The sequence below is a fragment of the Pristis pectinata genome, chromosome 30 (genome assembly GCF_009764475.1).
Source record: "Pristis pectinata isolate sPriPec2 chromosome 30, sPriPec2.1.pri, whole genome shotgun sequence".
NCBI classification, from domain to species: domain Eukaryota; kingdom Metazoa; phylum Chordata; class Chondrichthyes; order Rhinopristiformes; family Pristidae; genus Pristis; species Pristis pectinata.
Genome location: NC_067434.1, coordinates 26,870,937 through 26,890,248, shown reverse-complemented (window position 1 = coordinate 26,890,248; position 19,312 = coordinate 26,870,937). Strand labels below are relative to the sequence as shown.

Sequence of the window (19,312 nt, the reverse complement as noted above, 5' to 3'; positions counted from 1 at the left end):
ACTGGAGGGGAGCGAATGTTGTGCCTTCATTTAAGAAAGGCAGCAAAGAAAAACCTGGTTAACTATAGACCAGTAAGTCTAACATCTGTGGTAGGTAAGTTACTGGAGAGGATTCTGAGGAATAAGATGCACACACATTTGGAAAGATGGGGGTTGATTATGGGTAGTCAGCATAGGACAAGCATGGGAGAACGTGTCTTGCGAACTTTTTTGATGATGTGACCAAGGTGGTTGATGAGAGCAGGGCGGTAGACATGGTTTTTGTGGACTTCAGTAAGGCCTTTGATAAGGTTTCACATAGTAGGATGCTCTAGAAGGTTAGGTCGCATGGAATCCAGGGAGAGTTAGCTAATTGAATACACAATTGGCTTGATGGTAGGAAGCAGAGGGTCATAGTGGAGGTTGTTATTTGGACTGAAAGCCCGTGACTGGTGGTTTGCCTTGGGTTGGTGCAGACTCATTATTGTTTGTCATCAATATCAACGATTTGAATAAGAATGTATAAGGCATGGTTAGTAAGTTTGTAAATGACACTAAAATAGGTGGTTTAGAGGACAGTGAAGAAGGTTATCAAAAATTACAGTGGGATCTTGATGAGCTGAGTAAGCCAGCTGAGGAATGGAGTTCACTTCAGATAAGTGCGAAGTATTGCATTTGGAAAGTCAAATCCAGGTAGGACTTTCACAGTTAACGGTAGGGCCCTGAGAACTGTTGTAGAATAGAGGAACCTTGGAGTTAAAGTACATGGCTCCCTGAAAATGGAGTCACAGGTAGTCAGGATGGTGGCATGCTGGCCTTCATCAGTCAGGGCACTGAGTATAAAAGTTGGGAGGTCATGGTGCAGTTGCACAAGATGCTGGTGAGGCCGTACTTGGAGTATTGTGTTCATTTTTGTCGTCCTGCTCTAGGAAAGATGTTATTAAACTAAAAAGAATATAGAAAAGATTTATAAGGATGTTGCCAGGACTTGAAGAACTGAGTTATAGAGAGGGGTTGGACAAACTAGGATTTTATTCTTTGGAGCGTAAGAGACTGAGAGGTGATCTTATAGAGTTGAGGGGCATAGGTAGGGCAAATGCACACAGTCTTTTTCCCAGGCTTGGGGAATCAAGAACTAGAGGGCATGGATTTAAGGTACAAGGGGAAAGATTTAATAGGAAGTTGAAGGGCAACGTTTTTACACAAAGGGTGGTATGTATGTGGAATGAGCTGCCAGAGGAAGTGGTTGAGGCAGGTACAATAACAACTTTTAAAAGACAGATGGAGGGGTAGATGGATTGGTAAGTTTAGAAGGTTATGGGTCAAATAATGGCAAATGGGACTAGCTTGAATGGACACCTTGGTCGGCAAGGAGCAGTTGGGCCGAAGGGCCGGTTTCTGTGCTGTATGACTCCTCTCTGTAATGGTGCGCCAGCATGGAAACAGGTCCTTCAGCCCAACTAGTCTATACCGACCAAGAGGGGAAGACTCCTCACTGTGCTGAAGATCAAGATCTCAGACGTGATGCCAAGCTCATGCTGTACCAGATAGCAATGATTCCACCCTCCTGTATGCTTCTGAAACTTGGCCAAATCATGAGCAAGATGCCACCAATACTAACTTTCCAAAATCCTCCAAAACCACTGGCAGGGTAAGCAAACCAATGTCAGCATCCCCACCCAAGCCAACATCTCCAGCTCTGAGGCCTTGAGCAAACTCTGATGTCTCCATTGGGCAGGCTGTGCCAATTGCATGCCCAAAAACAGCCTCCTGAAATGTGTACACTCTTCCAAGCCCTATCATGGTAAAAGACAAAGGAAAAGATTGAACAGTGTTCTCAAAGCTTCCTTCAGAAAGTGTAAAAACTGCACTGACATTTGGGAATCCCCTGGTCTATGCCTCAAACTGGAGAAGGGACATTCGGGTTGGCACCAAGAACTTTGGTCGCACGTGGAAGCGCTCAGAAAATCAGCGTAGATGCCGAAAGATGCATATCACCTTCCAAACTGTCCACCTGCCCCATCTACAGCAGTCTGTAAGTTCCATAATCATCTCATCAGTCACCTCAGAACCAACAGAACTGGAGTGGAAGAAAATCATCCTTGGGCAGTCCTTTAGGATCAAGACACCAAATAGGACAAATCGGAAGAAGTGCTTGGGTCCCTGGAAGATGGAAAGGGTTGATATTGCGTCTAGTGCAGTTACATGGAAGGTTCTGAGACGGTGTTAGTGGACTTGGAAGAGTGAACCAGGGTGTCACAGAGGAAACAGTCCCTTCAAAACGCTGAAAGGGAAGAAGGTGGCAGAAAACACATCAAATGTGGCAGAAGTTACAGTGAATGCTCTATGGAATACGGAAGTTCACGGGGTGGAAGATAAAGCAAGGGAAACCTTTTTTTTTGCTGTGGTTGAAGGAGAGGAGTGAGAGCAGAAGTACAGGAAGTAGAACAAATGTTGAGAGCCCTGTTAACCATGATGGAGGGGAAAGCATAGTTAAGGAAAAAGAGGACATCCCAGAATCACAAATGTAGAAAGTGTTGTGATCAGGACAGATAGGATAATTTTGGAGAAACTGAGAGAATAGAATGGTCCTTGCAGGAAGCTAGGATAGAAGTTGTAATCAAGATAGCTGTGTGAATCTGTACTGGATATTGGTTTCTAATTAATCATGAGATAAAAGTATTTGAGAAAGGGAAAGCAAGAGTCAGAAATGGATAGTGAGAAAGTGAGAGCCTGGTGGAAGCAGCCAATTTTTTTTATCTGTCACAATCATAAGAAACTCTGTGAAGACACTCAAAAGGCAAAAATGAAGAAGACAACAGACATCATTGACCAGAAAGAGCTTGCCAGCAACCAGGTCTCATTGGCACCCAAACCTCCATGAAGGGACCAGCTTTGGAGGGGGCCTCCACTTTGAGGCTGAAAGGAAACTGTGGAAAGAAAAGAGAAACAAACTCTGACTAGTAAGTAGGTATCCCACATTGGTATTTTTGTGGTCAGATTTGTGGGTCATGAATTAGAATACTGCGATACCTGAATCTGTCAGTGAAACCTGGTAGTGATTGTCTGCATCAAGAGGGCTAATATTTGAGATTCCAGCAGTGTGATTGATCCTTATTTTTGTCTATCATTTTAACTCATTACTTCATTTGTTGATCTACCCCTCCTTTCCCTCCTCACAGCCATAATTGTTTCCTTAGTCAATAATGCAACTCTTCCTCCACGCCTTCCCTATTTAATAACCCCTACATCTAATACCACCGCTGTCCCTCCACCATCAAAATCTCCTCCTGTTTTCAATGTGTTCTGGGTGATGCTGAAAATTCTGAACAAGGAATTCTATTTCCTTTTTGGAGGGGATTGTGGTGGGCTCTGTTTTGTATATGAAATGTGCAGGTACATTTTGCTGGCAATTTTGTAAATATTATAATGATTGGAGTAGCAAACGTAATGCTCCCTAGCTTTTGAAAGCAGGCAGTGAGAAAATGTTCTTACCCACTCGGTAAGGCTACCTAATGCAAGCAAATGTGACGTGTGTAAATGGGCAAATCAAGTGGCATGAAACATGGTAAGCCAAAGGGCCCGTCGCTGTGCTTTTCAACTCAGTGACTAAACCTTGTCAAAATATCTTGTTATTAGATTTTTATTTGAAAACTCTGAATTCTGTAATGTAGTCAATTTGAAAATGCAGCTCCATATGACAGTGATAACTTGTGTATACTTGGACTGTTTGTCAAAGAGTTTGAGTAGGTTTGGATTTGGTTTTCACGATAGAAAATATGCATAATACTAAATAAGAACAAAGTAAACCAAACTAGAATTTGTAACATAATCAAAATTAGCAGAATTTTTTTGAAGCAGAATGAAGTCCAGTTCCTAATAGACCATAGTTCACATGGAAAAACAACAAAAAGTAAAGTGGTTCTAAAAAGAGCATCCCTGGAGCACAACAATGGTACACATTATTTATTCACTCTGACTATGAATTTTTTTATTTGACAGATTAAGCAGTATAGTCAGATTTAATTTACAAAGGTCAGAAATGTCTTTAAAGGAAGTTTGATTTAGTTAGATGGTTACTCCTCCTACTGACTAAACCAAGGTTGACTTTGGCAGCACCTTGAATAAAAGTGGCTACTTCATGGCTTATAAAAGTATTTTGGCAGATTTTCAGTTCATGAATGCTTCCATACAATCCTCTGACCAGTCTGCGGAACTTATCACTCCATGTATGAACTTTTCATTGGTATGAATTTCATGACATTGAGAGGCTGCTGAATAGTTAGAGCTGGGGAGTGCAATCGAGGAATAGTTTGTTCAAATAAGGTCTTTTTCAAGCTTACGTTAAAGTAAATGGAACACAATACCAGTAATATTCGTGGACTGCTAACACTTCTCAGCAAAAGTTTCATATTTTCTTAAGAATGCAGAAGATCCAAACTTACTGGCCAATTTCTGCCAGTCACTTCCTGGCTGCGCATAATTCAGGATCTTGGAGCAGGAACTTGCTGAAATTTGCCAGCAGTTACATTGGGGAATGTGCTATGAGATCGTGTCAGGTCAGACGTTGTATCAGATCCACAAATTCTTTTAACTTGAATGGTGATTCTAAGGCTATGGGGAGGAATAAGGTAATATTAGTGCAATCACGGAAACATGATTTGGGAAAAAAAATGCAGCTGGCATTTCAATGGGTATAGAAGTGATGGGGAGGTGGGGGAGGAGGAGATTTTTAAAAATAAAAGGAGGAGGCATCACAATATTGATTAGGGAGAACATAACAGCAATACTCAAGGAGGATGTCGTGGAAGGTTCTTCCATTGAAACCATGTGGGTAAAACTTAGAAATAAGAAAGGGGTGATCACTTTGCTGAGGTTATACTACAGACAACCGAACAGTCAGCAGGATGCAGAAAAGCAAATTTGTAGACAACTCACAGAAAAGTGTAAGTGCATCCAGGAGAGTTTTTTGAGCCACTAAATAGATGATCATACAAGAGAAAGTGATCTATTTGACTTAAGCTTAGGAAGTAAAGCCAGGCAAGAAGTGGAGTGTCAGTCAGGGAGTATTTTAGGAATAGTGATAAAATTCTTGAAGTTTCAAGTTAGTTATGGACAGGGGTAAGGATGGTCCACAAGTTAGAGCCTTGAATTGGGGGAAAACTGTTTTCAATAACATAAGACAGGACCTGGTGAAAGGAGATTGGGAGCAGCTGCTTGTGGGTAAAAAAAATCTAATGTGGGTGTCCTTTAAAAGTGAGGCTGTGAGAGATCAGGGCCAATGTGCTCATGTGAGGATGAAAGATGGCATGATAGAGGAGACCTGGATGATACAAATGTTATGCGGTTGATGAAGAAGGAAAAGGACAGGCATAGGCAACAGAAAAAGGGGAAATCTCGAGGAATAAAGAGAATATAAAATATACAAAATTGGCTTGATGGAAGGTGACAGAGGGTGGTAGTGGAGGATTTTTTCTCATATTGGAGGCCTGTGACCAGTGGTGTGCTGCACAGGTCTGTGTGGGTCCACTGTTGATCATATAGATTAACGATTTTGGCTGAGTATTTGGCATGATGAGTACATTTATGGATGAAATTGGTGATGTGGTGGACAGTGAAAAGGGTTGTCTAAATGATTTTTCACAGCATCATAGAGTACTACAGCACAGAAACAGGCGCTTCCACTGACCTGATCTTCTGCCTAGTTCCATCGACCTACACCTGGGCCATAGCCCTCCAAACCCCTCCTATCCATGTACCTATCCAAACTTCTCTTAAATGTTACAGTTGAACCCGCATCTACCACTTCCCCTGGCAGCTCATTCCACACTCGTACCGCCCTCTGAGTGAAGAAGTTTCCCCTCAGATTCCCCTTAAATATTTCACCTTTAAAATATCCTCTAGTTCTAGTCTCACCCAACCTTAGGGGAAAAAGCCTACATGCATTCACCCTATCTATACCACTCATAATTTTGTAATCCTCTAATTTACCATAATTTGTGTTCTAGATCAACTGGAAAAGTAGTCAAAGGAATGGCAGATCGAATTTAACACTGACAAGTGCAAAGTGAGGCATTTTGGGAAGTCTAACCAGGGTAGAACTTGCACAATGAATGACCCTGGTGAGTGTTAAGAATAGAGAGATCAAGGGGTACAAGTACATAGTTCCCTGAAAGTGGTGACACGGGTAGTCAAGGTGGTGAAGAAGGTGTATGGCATGCTTGCCTTCATCAGAGAGGTCATTGAGTACAAGAGTTAGGACGTCATGTTAAAGCTCTACAAAATGTTGGTGAGACTGCACCTGGAATGTTGCGTGCAGTTCTGGTCTCCATACTATAGGATGTGATTAAGGTAGAGAGGGTACTGGAAAGATTCACAAGGATGTTTCTGGGACTAGAGGGCTTGAGTTGTAAGGAGAGGCAAGATAGGCTAGGACTGTTTTCCCTGGAGCAAAGGAGGCTGAGGGGTAAATTGATTGGAGATGGTTGGCATGGTTTTGATCATGGGAAATCCTGTCTCGCAAATTTGATGAATTTTTTGCAGAGGTAACTGAGTACATTTATGAGAGGAATGTGGTAGTTATTTTCTATGTGGTCTTCATTAGGACCTTTGAGATCCCGTGTGGTAAATTGGGCCAGTGATCCATGAGATCCAGGGCAGGCTGGCAACTTGGATTCAAAATTGGCATGGTAATAGGAGGCAGAGGGTGGTGGTGGAGGGTTGCTTTTCTGATTGGAAGCCTCTGACTTGTGGTGAACCAAAAGATCAGGGCTGAGACATTTGATTCTTGTGAGATACATCAACGACTTGTGTGTGAATGTAGGAGACGTGATAAGTTATCAAATGATATGAAAATTGGAGATGGTGAGGAAAGTTGTCTAAGGTTAAAGCATGAAAAAGATTAGCTGAAAAGTTGGGTGAAGCAATGGCATATCGAACTTAGTCCCAAAAAGTGCAAAGTGATGCATATTGGAAGGTGAAATAAAGGTTGGACATAGTAAATATTAGGGCCCAAAGGAAGGTTGATGAACAGGGAAACCTTAAGGTACAATTCTATAGATCCCTAAAAGCGGCAGCACAGGTGGTTGCGAAAGTCATGACATTTTTGAGTCTTATATGAATGCAGGAAGTAACACCAATAGTCATCAATGTGCCAGAAAAATAGCTGAGGAAGGGGGTTAAGACGTTGACCGTGCCTTTGAATATAAGAACTGGGATGTTGTGTTGCAACTTTATCAAACACTGGATAGGTACCAGCAGGAATATTGTGTGCTGTTCTACTTGCAGCACTATAGGAAAGTTGTGATTACACTGGAGATGGTGCAGAGGAGATTTACCAGGATGGTGCTGGGATTGGAACATTTCAATTATAAGGAGAAAACGGAATGGCTGAGTTTGTTTGCCCAGGAACAAAGGAGGCTGAGGAGTGAGGAGTGACCTAATTAAAGGTATTTACAATTTATGAGGTAGAATCATAAGGGCCATGAAGTGTACTTGGCAAGTAGGATTAAGGAAAATCTAGAGAGAGGGTAGGACCACTTGAGGGTAAAGGAGGGAATTTATGCCTGGAGCCTGAGGATGTGGGCAAGGTACTAAATGATTACTTTGCATTGGTATTCACCAAGGAGGAGGACATGGAGGACAGGGAGATCAGTGTGGGATATGCTAATAATCTAGGGCATCTTGAGATCAAGAAGGAGACGTTGTTGGGTTTATTGAAGAACATTAAGGTGGATAAGTACCCAGGGCCTGATGATCTATTCCAGGTTGTTGAGAGAGGCAAGAGAGGAGATTGCTGGGGCCTTGACAAAGATCTTTGTATCCCCTCTAGCCACAGGCAAGGTCTTAGATGACAGGAGAGTAGCCAGTGTTGTCACTTTATTTAAGAAGGGCAGTAGGAAAAATCCAGGAAATTATAGGTCAGTGAGACTCACATCAGAGGTAGGTAAGCTGTTGGAGAGGATTCAGAGGGATAAGATTTACTCACTTTTGGAAAAGCATGGCATTATTAGCATGACTTTGTGCAGGGCAGATCATGTCTTACAAACTTGATTGTGTTCTTTGAGGAGTTAACAAAAATGATTGATGAAGATAGGGTAGTGGATGTTGTCAACTTGGATTTTAGTAAGACATTTGACGGGGTCTCTCATGGTGGGCTAGTCCAGCAAATTAGATGCATGGGATCCCCAGTGATGGTATATCATAGAGTCATAACAGACCCTTTGGGCCAACTTAGATTGGATTCAAAATTGGCTTGGCCATAGAAGACAGAGGGTAGTGGTGGGGGGGTGTTCTGACTGGAGGTCTATGACCAGTGCTGTTCACAAGGGTCAGTGCTGGGACCTCTGTTGTTTGTGATGTATATAAATGACTTGGGCAAAAATGTAGGTGGACTGATTAAGTTTGCAGCTGACACAAAAATTGCTGGAATTGTAGATAGTGAAGAAGGTTGTCAAAGGATACAGAAGGATATATATCAGTTGCAGATATGGGCAGTGAAAGGGCAGGTGAGGTTTAATCTGGGAGGCCACATGTAAGGGGAACGTCACAGTAAATGAAAGGACCATTGAGAGCATTGATGTACAGAGGTGATCTTGGGGTCCAAGTCCATAGCTTCCTGAAAGCGACAACACAAGTATATGGGGTGATAACGAAGGTGTATGGCATGCTTGCCTTCATCGATTCGGGCATTGTGTAGAAAAGTCAGGAAGTCATGCTTCAGCTGTATAAAACTTTAGTTAGGCTGCATTTAGAGTATTGTGTTCTTGTCACCGCATTACAAGAAGGATGTGGAGGCTTTGGAGAGGGTGCAGAGGAGGTTCACCAGGATGCTGCCCGGATTAGAGAGTATTAGATATAAGGAGAAGTTGGACAAGCTTGGATTGTTTTCTCTGGAGCATTGAAGCCTGAGGGGAGGTCTAACAGAAGCACAGATAAGGTAGATAGATTCTCTTTCCCAGGGTAGAAATGTTAAATACTAGAGGGCATAGCTTTAAGGTGAGAGAAGGAAAGTTTTTTTTTTACACAGAGTGGTAAGAGCTTGAAATGTGCTGCTGGGGTGGTTGTGGAAGCAGGCATGATGGTGGCTTTTAAGAGGCATTTAGACAGACACATGAACATGAGAGGAATGGAGGGATATGGATCATGGGCAGGCAGATGGGATTAGTTTCATTTGGCATCATGGTCAGCACCTATATCATTGGCCGAAGGGCCTGTTCCTATGCTTTACTGTTCTCTGTTGTATGGTACGAATCTTTTTGCCGTGATGGGGGTGTTTAAGACAAGATGGCATAGGTTTTAGGTGAGACATCAGAGGTTTAGAGGGGATTTGAAGGGGAATTTCACACAGCAGATGGTTGGAGTCTGAAATGTGTTGCCTGAAGAGGTTGTGGAGGCAAATACTCTCACAGCACCTGGACAAGTACTTGAATAACCAAGGCATGGAGGACTTTGGACTTGATGCAGGCAAATGTGATTATATTTTTATATTCATTCAAAGGATGTGGGCTTTGCAGCCTGAGTCAGCACTTAATTGCCCATTCCTAGTTGCCCTTGAGAAGGTGGTGGTGAACTGCCTTCTTGAATTGCTGCAGTTCCTGAGATGTGAGTATACCCATAATGCTGTTAGGGTGAGAGTTCCAGGATTTTGACCCAGCGATGGTGAAGGAACAGCAATATATTTCCAAGTTAGGATGTGTGTGGTATGGAGAGCAATTTCCAAATTGTGGTGTTCCCATGCATTTACTGCCCTTGTCATTTGAGCTGGTTGAGGTCATGGGTTTGGAAGGTCCTGTCTGAGGAGTCTAGGTGAGTTACTGCATCTTATAAATGCTGCTGCTATGTGTCGGTGGTAGATTGAGTGAATGGTTGTGATTGGGGTATCTATCGAGTGGTCTGCTATGCCCTGTATGGTGTTGAGCTTCTTGAGTGTTGATTAAACTGCACTCAGGTATTCCATCACACTCCTGTCTTGTAGATGGTGGACAGGCTTTGGGAGGTGAGTTACTCACTGCAGGATTCCTAGCCTCTGACCTGCTCTTGTGTATGTGGCTACTTCAGTTCAGTTTCTGGTCAGTGGTAACCCCCAGGATATTGATAGTGGGGGATTCAGTGATGGTAATGCCATTGAATCTCATTGCGTGATAGCTGGACTTTCTCCTGTTGGATATCACCATTGCCCAGCACTTCTGTGGTGTGAATGTTAGTTGCCACCTATCAGCTGATGGGCTTCATTCAGAAAATTTGAGCCAACTGCCATTACATTGACTTCTTGCATATTTTTAAAATGTGTTGCTTGTAAATAAATGGTTAAATTTCAGTTTTAGAATATTTTTGGAAAATTGAAAATGTGATGAACTGGAGTTGAGACCTAATTGTGTAACCTCGATCTCCAGTAGCTATGGGAGAAGATGTGAGGCTTTGTAGGCAAGTCTTTACATGACTTTCATGGATTGACTTACGTTTGAATTAATACTTGTGCTGTTCTGCCTCATTAAGATCAAATTATCTTTAATTAGCTGCACAGATGTATTGGGTGATGTAGTGCTTTGTGCAAGAATACTGAAATACAGAATTGCATACTTCATCGATAAGATGTTTATCTATTACACCTGACTGACGGAACTCCTGTGTTTTTTTTACCCAATATCAATTTTTAATAATGGAGATATTTAATTAAGTTTAATTGTCATGGTTTGGCTGTTGCAAAGCATTAATAAAATTTATAAAATTCTTGGTGAGGCAGTTTTGTTGACTGCAGAGGTTTATGTGGACTTGTCTCCATGTAGTATTAATATCAGAATCAAGTTTATTATCACTGACATATGTCATGAAATTTGTTGTTTTGTGGCAGCAGTACAGTGCAAGACAAAGACATAAAAATTACTATAAGTTACAAAAATAAATAAATAGGGCAAAAGAGGAATAACAAGGCAGTGTTCATGGGTTCATGGACCATTCAGAAATCTGATGGCAGAAGGGAAGAAGCTGTTCCTGAAATGTTGAGTGTGGGTCTTCAGGCTCCTGTACCTCCTCTCTGATAGTAGTAACGTGAAGAGGGCGTGGCCCAGGTGATGAGGTCGTTTATGATGGATTACAGTGCTATTTAACAACGTACATATATCCAGGCTGGAAGTTATGTTCAGTGACTTTTGTTTTCTTACAAAACTGTGCAAAATTGGCAAAAATATTTGGTTTGACATGTGAAACCAAAGGTAAGCTCAGTTCCATCTCATCAAAAACATTCAATAAGAATCGCACGCACTGCTGAGGGTGGTGGTAGAGGCTGATACAATGGGGAAATTTAAAATACTCTTAGATAGGCACATAGATGTAAGAAAAATGGAGGGTTATGGGCTGTGTAGAAGGGAAGGGTTAGATTGATCATGGAGTAGGTTTATATAGGTCAGCACATCGCGGGCCAAAGGACCTATACTGTGCTGTATTGTTCTTTGTTCTCTGTTCAAAATGAAGCCATGAAGCCAAACTCCTGTAAACTAAAGTCAAAGTCGAGTTTATTGTCATATGACATAAGGCATTGGAGCAGAGTCAGGCCATTCAGCCCATCAAGTCTGCTCCACCTTTCAATCATGGCTGATTTATTTTTCCCTCCCAACCCCATTCTCCTGCCTTCTCCCCGTAACGTTTGACACCCTCACTAATCAAGAACCTATCAACCTGTGCTTTAAATATACTCAATGACTTGGCCGCCACAGCTGTCTGTGGCAATGAATTCCACAGATTCGCCACCCTCTGGCTAAAGAAATTCCTCCTCATCTCTGTTCTAAAGGGACGTCCTTCTATTCTGAGGCTGTGCCCTCTGGTCCTATGCTCTCCCACTACTGGAAACATACTCTCCACATCCACTCTATCCAGACCTTTCAATATTCAGTAGGTTTCAATGAGATCCCGCCTCATCCTTCTAAACTTCAGCAAGTACAGGCTCGGAGCCATCAAACACTCCTCATACGTTAACCCTTTCATTCCCAGGATCACTCTTGGAAACCTGCTCTGGACCTTCTCCAATGCCAGCACATCCTTTCTTAGACATGGGGCCCCAAAACTGCACACAATACTCCAAATGTGGTTTGACCAACACCTTATAAAGCCTCAGCATTACATCCTTGCATTTATATTCTCATCCTCTCAAAATGAGTCGCTAACATTGCATTTGCCTTCCTTACTACTGCCTCAACCATTACATCCTTGCATTTATATTCTCATCCTCTCAAAATGAATCGCTAACATTGCATTTGCCTTCCTTACTACTGCCTCAACCTACAAGTTTACCTTTAGGGAATCCTGCACTAGGTCTCCCAAGTCCCTTTGTACCTCTGATTTCTGAATTTGCTCAGAGTTTAGAAAATAGTCTACGCCTTTATTCCATCTACCAAAGTGCATAACCATACACTTCCCTAAGCTGTATTCCATCTGCCACCACTTTGTCCATTCTTCCAACCTGTCCAAGTCCTTCTGCAGACTCACTGCTTCCTCAACACTACCTGCCCCTCCATCTATCTGTGTATCATCTGCAAACTTGGCCACAAAGCCATCAATTCCGTCATCCAGACCATCAACATATAACGTGAAAAGTAGCGGACCCAACGCTGGCCCCTGTGGAACACCACTAGTCACTGCAGCCAACCAGAAAAGTCCCCTTAATTCCCACTCTTTGCCTTCTGCCAGTCAGCCAATCTTCTATCTATGCTAGTACCTTTCCTGTAATACCATGGACTCCTATCTTGTTTAGCAGCCTCATGTGCGGCACCTTGTCAAAGGTCTTCTGAATATAAAGTAAACAACATCCACTGACTATCTAGCCTGCCTGTTACTTCCTCAAAGAATTCTAACAAACTTGTCTGGCAAGATTTCCCCTTAATGAAACCATGCTGACTTCGGCTTATTTTATCATGTGCTTCCAAGTACCCCGAAATCTCATCCTTAATAATGGACTTCTAGCATCTTTCCAACCACTGAAATCAGGCTAACTGGCATATAATTTCCTGCTTTTTGCCTCCCTCCCTACTTAAAGAGTGGAGTGACATTTGTGATTTTCCAATCCTCCGGAACCAGTCCTGAATCTAGTGATTCTTGAAAGATCACTACTAATGCCTCTACAATCCCCTCAGCTACCTCTTTCAGAACCCTGGGGTGTAGTCCATCCAGTCCAGGTGATTTATCTACCTTCAGACCTTTCAGCTTCCCAAGCACCTTCTCCTTAGTAATAGTGACTACACTCACTTCTGCCCCTGACTCTCTCAAATTTCTACCATGTTGCTGGTGTCTCCCACAGTGAAGACTGACACAAAATACTTATTCAGTTCATCCACCATTTCTTTGTTCCCCACTACTACCTCTCCAGCATCATTTTCCAGCGGTCTGATGTCCACTCTTGCCTCTCTTTTACCCTTTATATACAGTATCTGAAAAAACTTTTGGTATACTCTTTTATATTATTGGCCAGCTTACCTTCATATTTCATCTCTTCTCCTCTTACTGCTTTTTCAGTTGCTTTCTGTTGGTTTTTAAAAGCTTCCCAATCCTCTAGCTTCCCACTAATTTTTGCAATGTTGTACGTCCTCTGTTTTGCTTTTATGCTGTCTTTGATTTCCCTTGTCAGCCACGGTTGCCTCATCCTCCCTTTAGACTGCTGCTTCTTTAAGATGAACTAATCCTGCATCTTCCAAATTACTCCCTGAAATTTCTGCCACTACTGCTGTAACGTCATCCCTGCTGGGGTCCCCTTCCAATCAACTTTGGCCAGCTCCTCTCTCATGCCTTAGTTACCTTTACTCATCTGTAATACTGATACATCCGAATTTAGCTTGTCCCTCTCAAACTGCAGGGTGAATTCTATCATATTATGATCACTGCCTCCTAAGGGTTCCTTTACCTTAAGCTCCTTGATGAAATCTGGTTCATTGCATAACACCAAATCCAGAATTGCCTTTTCCCTAGTGGGCTCAACCACAAGCTACTCTAAAAAGCCATCTTGTAGGCATTCTACAAATTCCTTCTCTTGGGATCCAGTACCACCCTGATTTTCCCAATCTACCTGCATATTGAAATTCCCCGTGACCACTGTAACATTGCCCTTCTTGCATGCCTTTTCTATCTCCTGTTGTAATTTTTACCCCACATCTTGACTACTTTTCAGAGGCCTGAACTCCCATCAGAGTCTTTTTACCCTTGCATTTTCTCAACTCTACCCACAAGGATTCTACATCTTCTGATCCTATGTCACTTGCTAAGGATTTGATTTCATTTTTTTACCAACAGAGCCACCCACCCCTTCTGCCCACCTGTCTTTTTGATAGGATGTGTATCCTTGAATGTTTAGCTTCCAGTTGTGATCTTCTTTCAGCCACAACTCTGTGATGTTCACAACGTCATACCTGCCAATTTCTAACTGCACTATGAGCTCATCTATCTTAGCACAAGTACACGTATGCATAGGTGCAATGAAAAACTTACTTGCAGCAGCATCACATAGCACCATATAAGCAGCATTCACAAGAAAAACCTAAATTATACATAAATTATGCACAATTTTTGCTAGAAAGAACACAATTGGAACAAAAAAGAAGTCCACAGAAGTGCAAAGTGATCATAGTGTTGCTGAACGGAAGTAGTGATTAGGGTTGTGCAGTTTGGTTCAAGAACCAAATGGTTGAAGGGAAGTAGCAGTTCTTGAACCTGGTGGTGTGAAACTTCAGGTTTCTGTACCTCCTGCCCGATGGTAAGTGTGAGAAGATGGCAAGGCCTAGGTGGTGGGGATCTTTGATGATAGATGTTGTCTACTTTAGGCAGTGCCTCCTGTAGATATTACCAATGGTGAGGATGGATGTGCCCTGATGTATTGGGCAGAGTCCACTACTCTCTGCCGCTTCTTGCATTCCTGCACATTCGAATTGCCATACCAGACCATGATACAACTAGTCTGGATACTTTCAATCATACATTACTTCAATGTCATGAGATTTTTTAAAATTGTGTTAGAACATAACAGCATCAGGAAATAGCTGAACAATGCAAGTATTAATGGAAAGATTGCTTTATAATGGTTCTGTGAAACTCCAGGTATTATATTAAATGCCTTTTCTGCAACCATTTCATTTCAAATCTGGGATTCAGTTTTCTTTTCATAGTCAGAGTCACATAGTACACCCTGCTTTATGCTGACCATCAACTACCTACTTACACTAATCCCACTTTACTTTCCCTGCATTGCCATCAACTCTCCCCATATTCTAACTCTCACCTACACACTAGGAGCGATTTACAGTAGCCAACCTACCTCCCAACTGGCGCATTTTTTGGATATGGGAGGAAACCAGAGCATCAAAAGGAAATCTATGTGGTCACAGGGATAACAGGCAAATTTTGCAGCTAGCTTCGGAGGTCAGGATTAAATCTAGGTTGCTGGAGCTTTGAGAACTTCGATCTATTTGGTGTGTTATTATGTGCCTACATATATGTCTGTAATTTCAATCCCTTTTGGAAATTAGTACATTGATCTCTCTCAATTCTATTTTTAAGTGAATTGTTAACCCAAATATTTATCACTCTTTGATCCAGGGTATAATTTCCTGTCATGTGTTTTTCACATGTGTTACATAAAGTATTGGTTTTAATCTGTTTATGATGACGTGCTTGAATATTATGTACTGTAGGTTGCAGTCCAACATTCTGTAACCCAACATGTCCCATGGTGTGGCATGTTTTGAATCAGTCGTACAGATCTATAGAGTTAGCTAATTCTAAGATCTAAAATTCACTAAGATCTGTACAAACCTTTAGCTGCGATCTAAGCCAACAGTATTTCCGACTTAGGGAAACTGCAGGTTACAGGCAGTTCTTGGAACCATCATGAAGTGCTTCGAGAGGTTGGTCATGACACACACTAACTCCAGCCTCCCAGACATCCTCGACCCACTGCAATTCGCCTACCACCGAAACAGGTCTACAGTGGATGCCATCTCCCTGGCCCTACAGTCAGCTCTGGAGAATCTGGACAGTAAAGACACCCATGTTAGACTGTTGTCCATTGACTACAGCTCCACCTTCAATATTGTAATTCGAAGCAAATTCATCACCAAACTACGAGACCTGGGACTCAACACCTCCCTCTGCAACTGGATCCTTGACTTTCTGATCAACAGACTGCAATCAGTGAGGATAGGCAGCAACACCTCCAGCACGATTATTCTCAGCACTGGTGTCCCACAAGGCTGCGTCCTCAGCCCTCTGCTCTATTCCCTATACACTCATGACTGTGTGGCCAGATTCTGATCTAACTCTATCTACAAGTTTGCAGATACCACCATGGTAAGCCGTATCTCAAATAACGATGAGTCAGAGTACAGGAAGTAGATAGAGAGCTTAAGTGGCATGGTGTCATGATGACAACCTTTCTCTCAATGTCAGCAAAACAAAAGAGCTGGTCATTGACTTCAGGAAAGGGGAGGGTATACATACACCTGTCTACATCAATGTTGCTGAGGTCGAAGGTTGAGAGCTTCAAGTTCCTAGGAGTGAACATCACCAATAGCCTGTCCTGGTCCAACCACGTAGACTTTCCTAGCCATGGCTAGGAAAGCTCACCAGTGCCTCTACTTCCTCAGGAGGCTAAAGAAATTTGCCATGTCCTCTTTGACACTCATCAACTTTTATTCATGCACCATAGAAAGTATCCTATCTGGATGCATCACGGCTTGGTATGGCAACTGCTCTGCCCGGGACCGCAAGAAACTGCAGAGAGTTGTGGACACAGCCCAGCACATCATGGAAACCAGCTTCCCCTCCACGGACTCTGTCTATATCTCTCGCTGCCTTGGTGAAGCAGCCAGCATAATCAAAGACCACACCCACCTGGGTCATTCTCTCTTCTCTCCCATTAAGCAGAAGATACAGGAGCCTGAGGGCACATACCACCAGGCTCAAGGAGAGCTTCTATCCCACTGTGATAAGACTATTGAACGGTTCCCTTATACAATGAGATGGACTCTTGACCTCGCACTCTACCTTGTTATGACCTTGCACCTTATTATCTACCTGCAATGCACTTCCCTGTAGCTGTGACACTTTACTCTGTCCTCTGTTATTGCTTTTACCCTGTACTACCTCAATGCACTGTGTAATGAATTGATCTATACGAACGGTACGCAAGACAAGTTTTTCACTGTAGCTTGGTACAAGTGACAATAATAAACCAATAAACCAAAATAAAAATGAAATAAACCCTTATGTGACCCTGGGAATGTCTACACTTACAAAGAACAGTTCTGCTGCTCAGAAGAAGATGACCAGGGGGCAGTTTCTGTGGTCTGGATTTTCTGTGGTCTGGCATCAGTCCTGTCCCAAGGGTGCTTGAGTGTCAATCTGTAATCATGTTTTTTTTAAACACAAATATTTGAAGCATGAAACTTTTAATTTTTAAGAAACACAGTTTATTTCCATTATAATCTTTCATGAAATATGGTGAACACTGCACGCTAGCATTTATTGCCCATCCTTAATTGTCTGTGAAGGCGGTGGTATTGGCTCACCTTTGAATCAATTTTCCATGTTTTGCCGGTGTTTTAAGGTATGGATTTCCCTGAATATGACAATGCAATAGTGAAGGAACAGAGATATAATCGCAATTCTAGATAGTACTTGAATTGAAGCCACTGGCTTTCCAATGTTCCTGCTGCCCTTCTTCTGAGTGGTTGAGATTCTGTGGTTGAGCTGCTGCTGTCAAAGAAGCCATGGTGCTTTGCTGCTGCAATACATTCTGTAGATGGTGAGCACTGTAGCCGTAGTGTACCAACAGTGGAAACAGTGATAGTGAGGAGTGAAGTTCCAATAAAGTCAGCTGGCTTATTGGGAAGGGGGTCAAGTCCTGAGTGTTTTTGCAACAATCTGGTATTTTCATGGGCACTACACTATCTTTTTTTTTATTCCAGATTTAATTGAATTTGAACTCCCATCAATGGATTATTCATCCAGATCTCTGAATGGCTAATCCAATGACATATTGCTGTGTATGACTCTTTAGGAATGAGGATTAATTCTGCCCTTTTTATGTTTGGTAAAAAGGTAATACATCGTGCAGCTTAAAGTTATACCTCAGTAGATAACCACAATACCAAACCTGCTGCAGGCAGTATGTGAATGTACCCTGATAAGTGTGCTCCTGCTCTTTTAATTATGTAAGCTTACTCTTAATATGTTATTAAGAAGTTTGTTCTTGAATACTAAAGTACCTTTGCCATTACATAATGATTGTGAATTACCCAAGTAACCCTATGCAAATATCTGATGGCATTTGTATGTACCTTTCACGGGGCACTTCAACACACTGTAATCGGATAAAATTAACCACTTAGGCTAAGACAGTATTAGAAATGAAAACTGAAATATTTTTGAAAATTAAGTATTTCACACACAGTAACTTTTGACGTTTTATATAAACCAATATCATTAAAGTGCATTTTGACAGCAGAGTAAATGTGCACATATAAATCGTGATATTAGTTTAGTGGCTCCATGGAAATTCATACAAGTACTTTGCATTTCTTTTAACCTAGAATTCTGACTTTTTATTGTCAAAGCCAATATTTTAATAAATGTGCGATATCTTCAATGATAGAATTGACTATACTTTATATTATTTTACTCCTGACCCCTTTGATTCTCTCCTTTCTTGTTTTAATGATTTTCTGGGGGGAAAGGTTTGTCCATCTCTAGTGTTTTTTTTAACCCGCCTTTATACTCAACCTGATGTCTCTCTCACATGCATCCCACTTGTTCTATTTGGTCTCCCGCACAATCCCTTCTTGTTCTCTGGTATTCACATCATGTATAATTTCACTTTTAATTTTTTTTTATTATTCTGGCTGTAGCATTTTGTCACATAATCTTTGCAAATAAAAGACTATTTTTGCATTTAAAATTAATTCTTCAGTTTACTTTTACTATTTTGCTGTGTTACTAAACTCTTGCTTTCTACAAATTCTTCAGATCAATAGTACAACCCTCCAGTATCTTAACTCATGGCTGTTTGTAAATCTGGGTAGTTAATGTCAGGAAACTAACAGCAGCCCAGTTGGGTCCTGTTGTATTCCTGGAATCACCTGTCCACACGGATACTCAGTTACTGACTTTTCTCTTATTTTAACCCCACGTGTTTTCCCATCTCTGCTGTGGCTGAGCCAGAGCGCAATGAGGTTTAAATTTAGTAATATTTTTGAATAATTTAATGCCAAAGCATGGGATGCATTTGGCCACGAAACTTGCAAAATGAGCTTTACTTCTAGTAACACTGAGCAACTAGAAATAACTCAGTGTAATA

The 19,312-nt window shown here is 41.8% G+C and overlaps 1 protein-coding gene across 1 annotated transcript in view; it reads left to right on the top strand.

Annotated features, from left to right (window-relative positions):
- kat6b (K(lysine) acetyltransferase 6B) overlaps positions 1 to 19,312 on the top strand; it is a 173,179-nt gene that overhangs the window by 48,887 nt on the left and 104,980 nt on the right. The window lies entirely within an intron of this gene.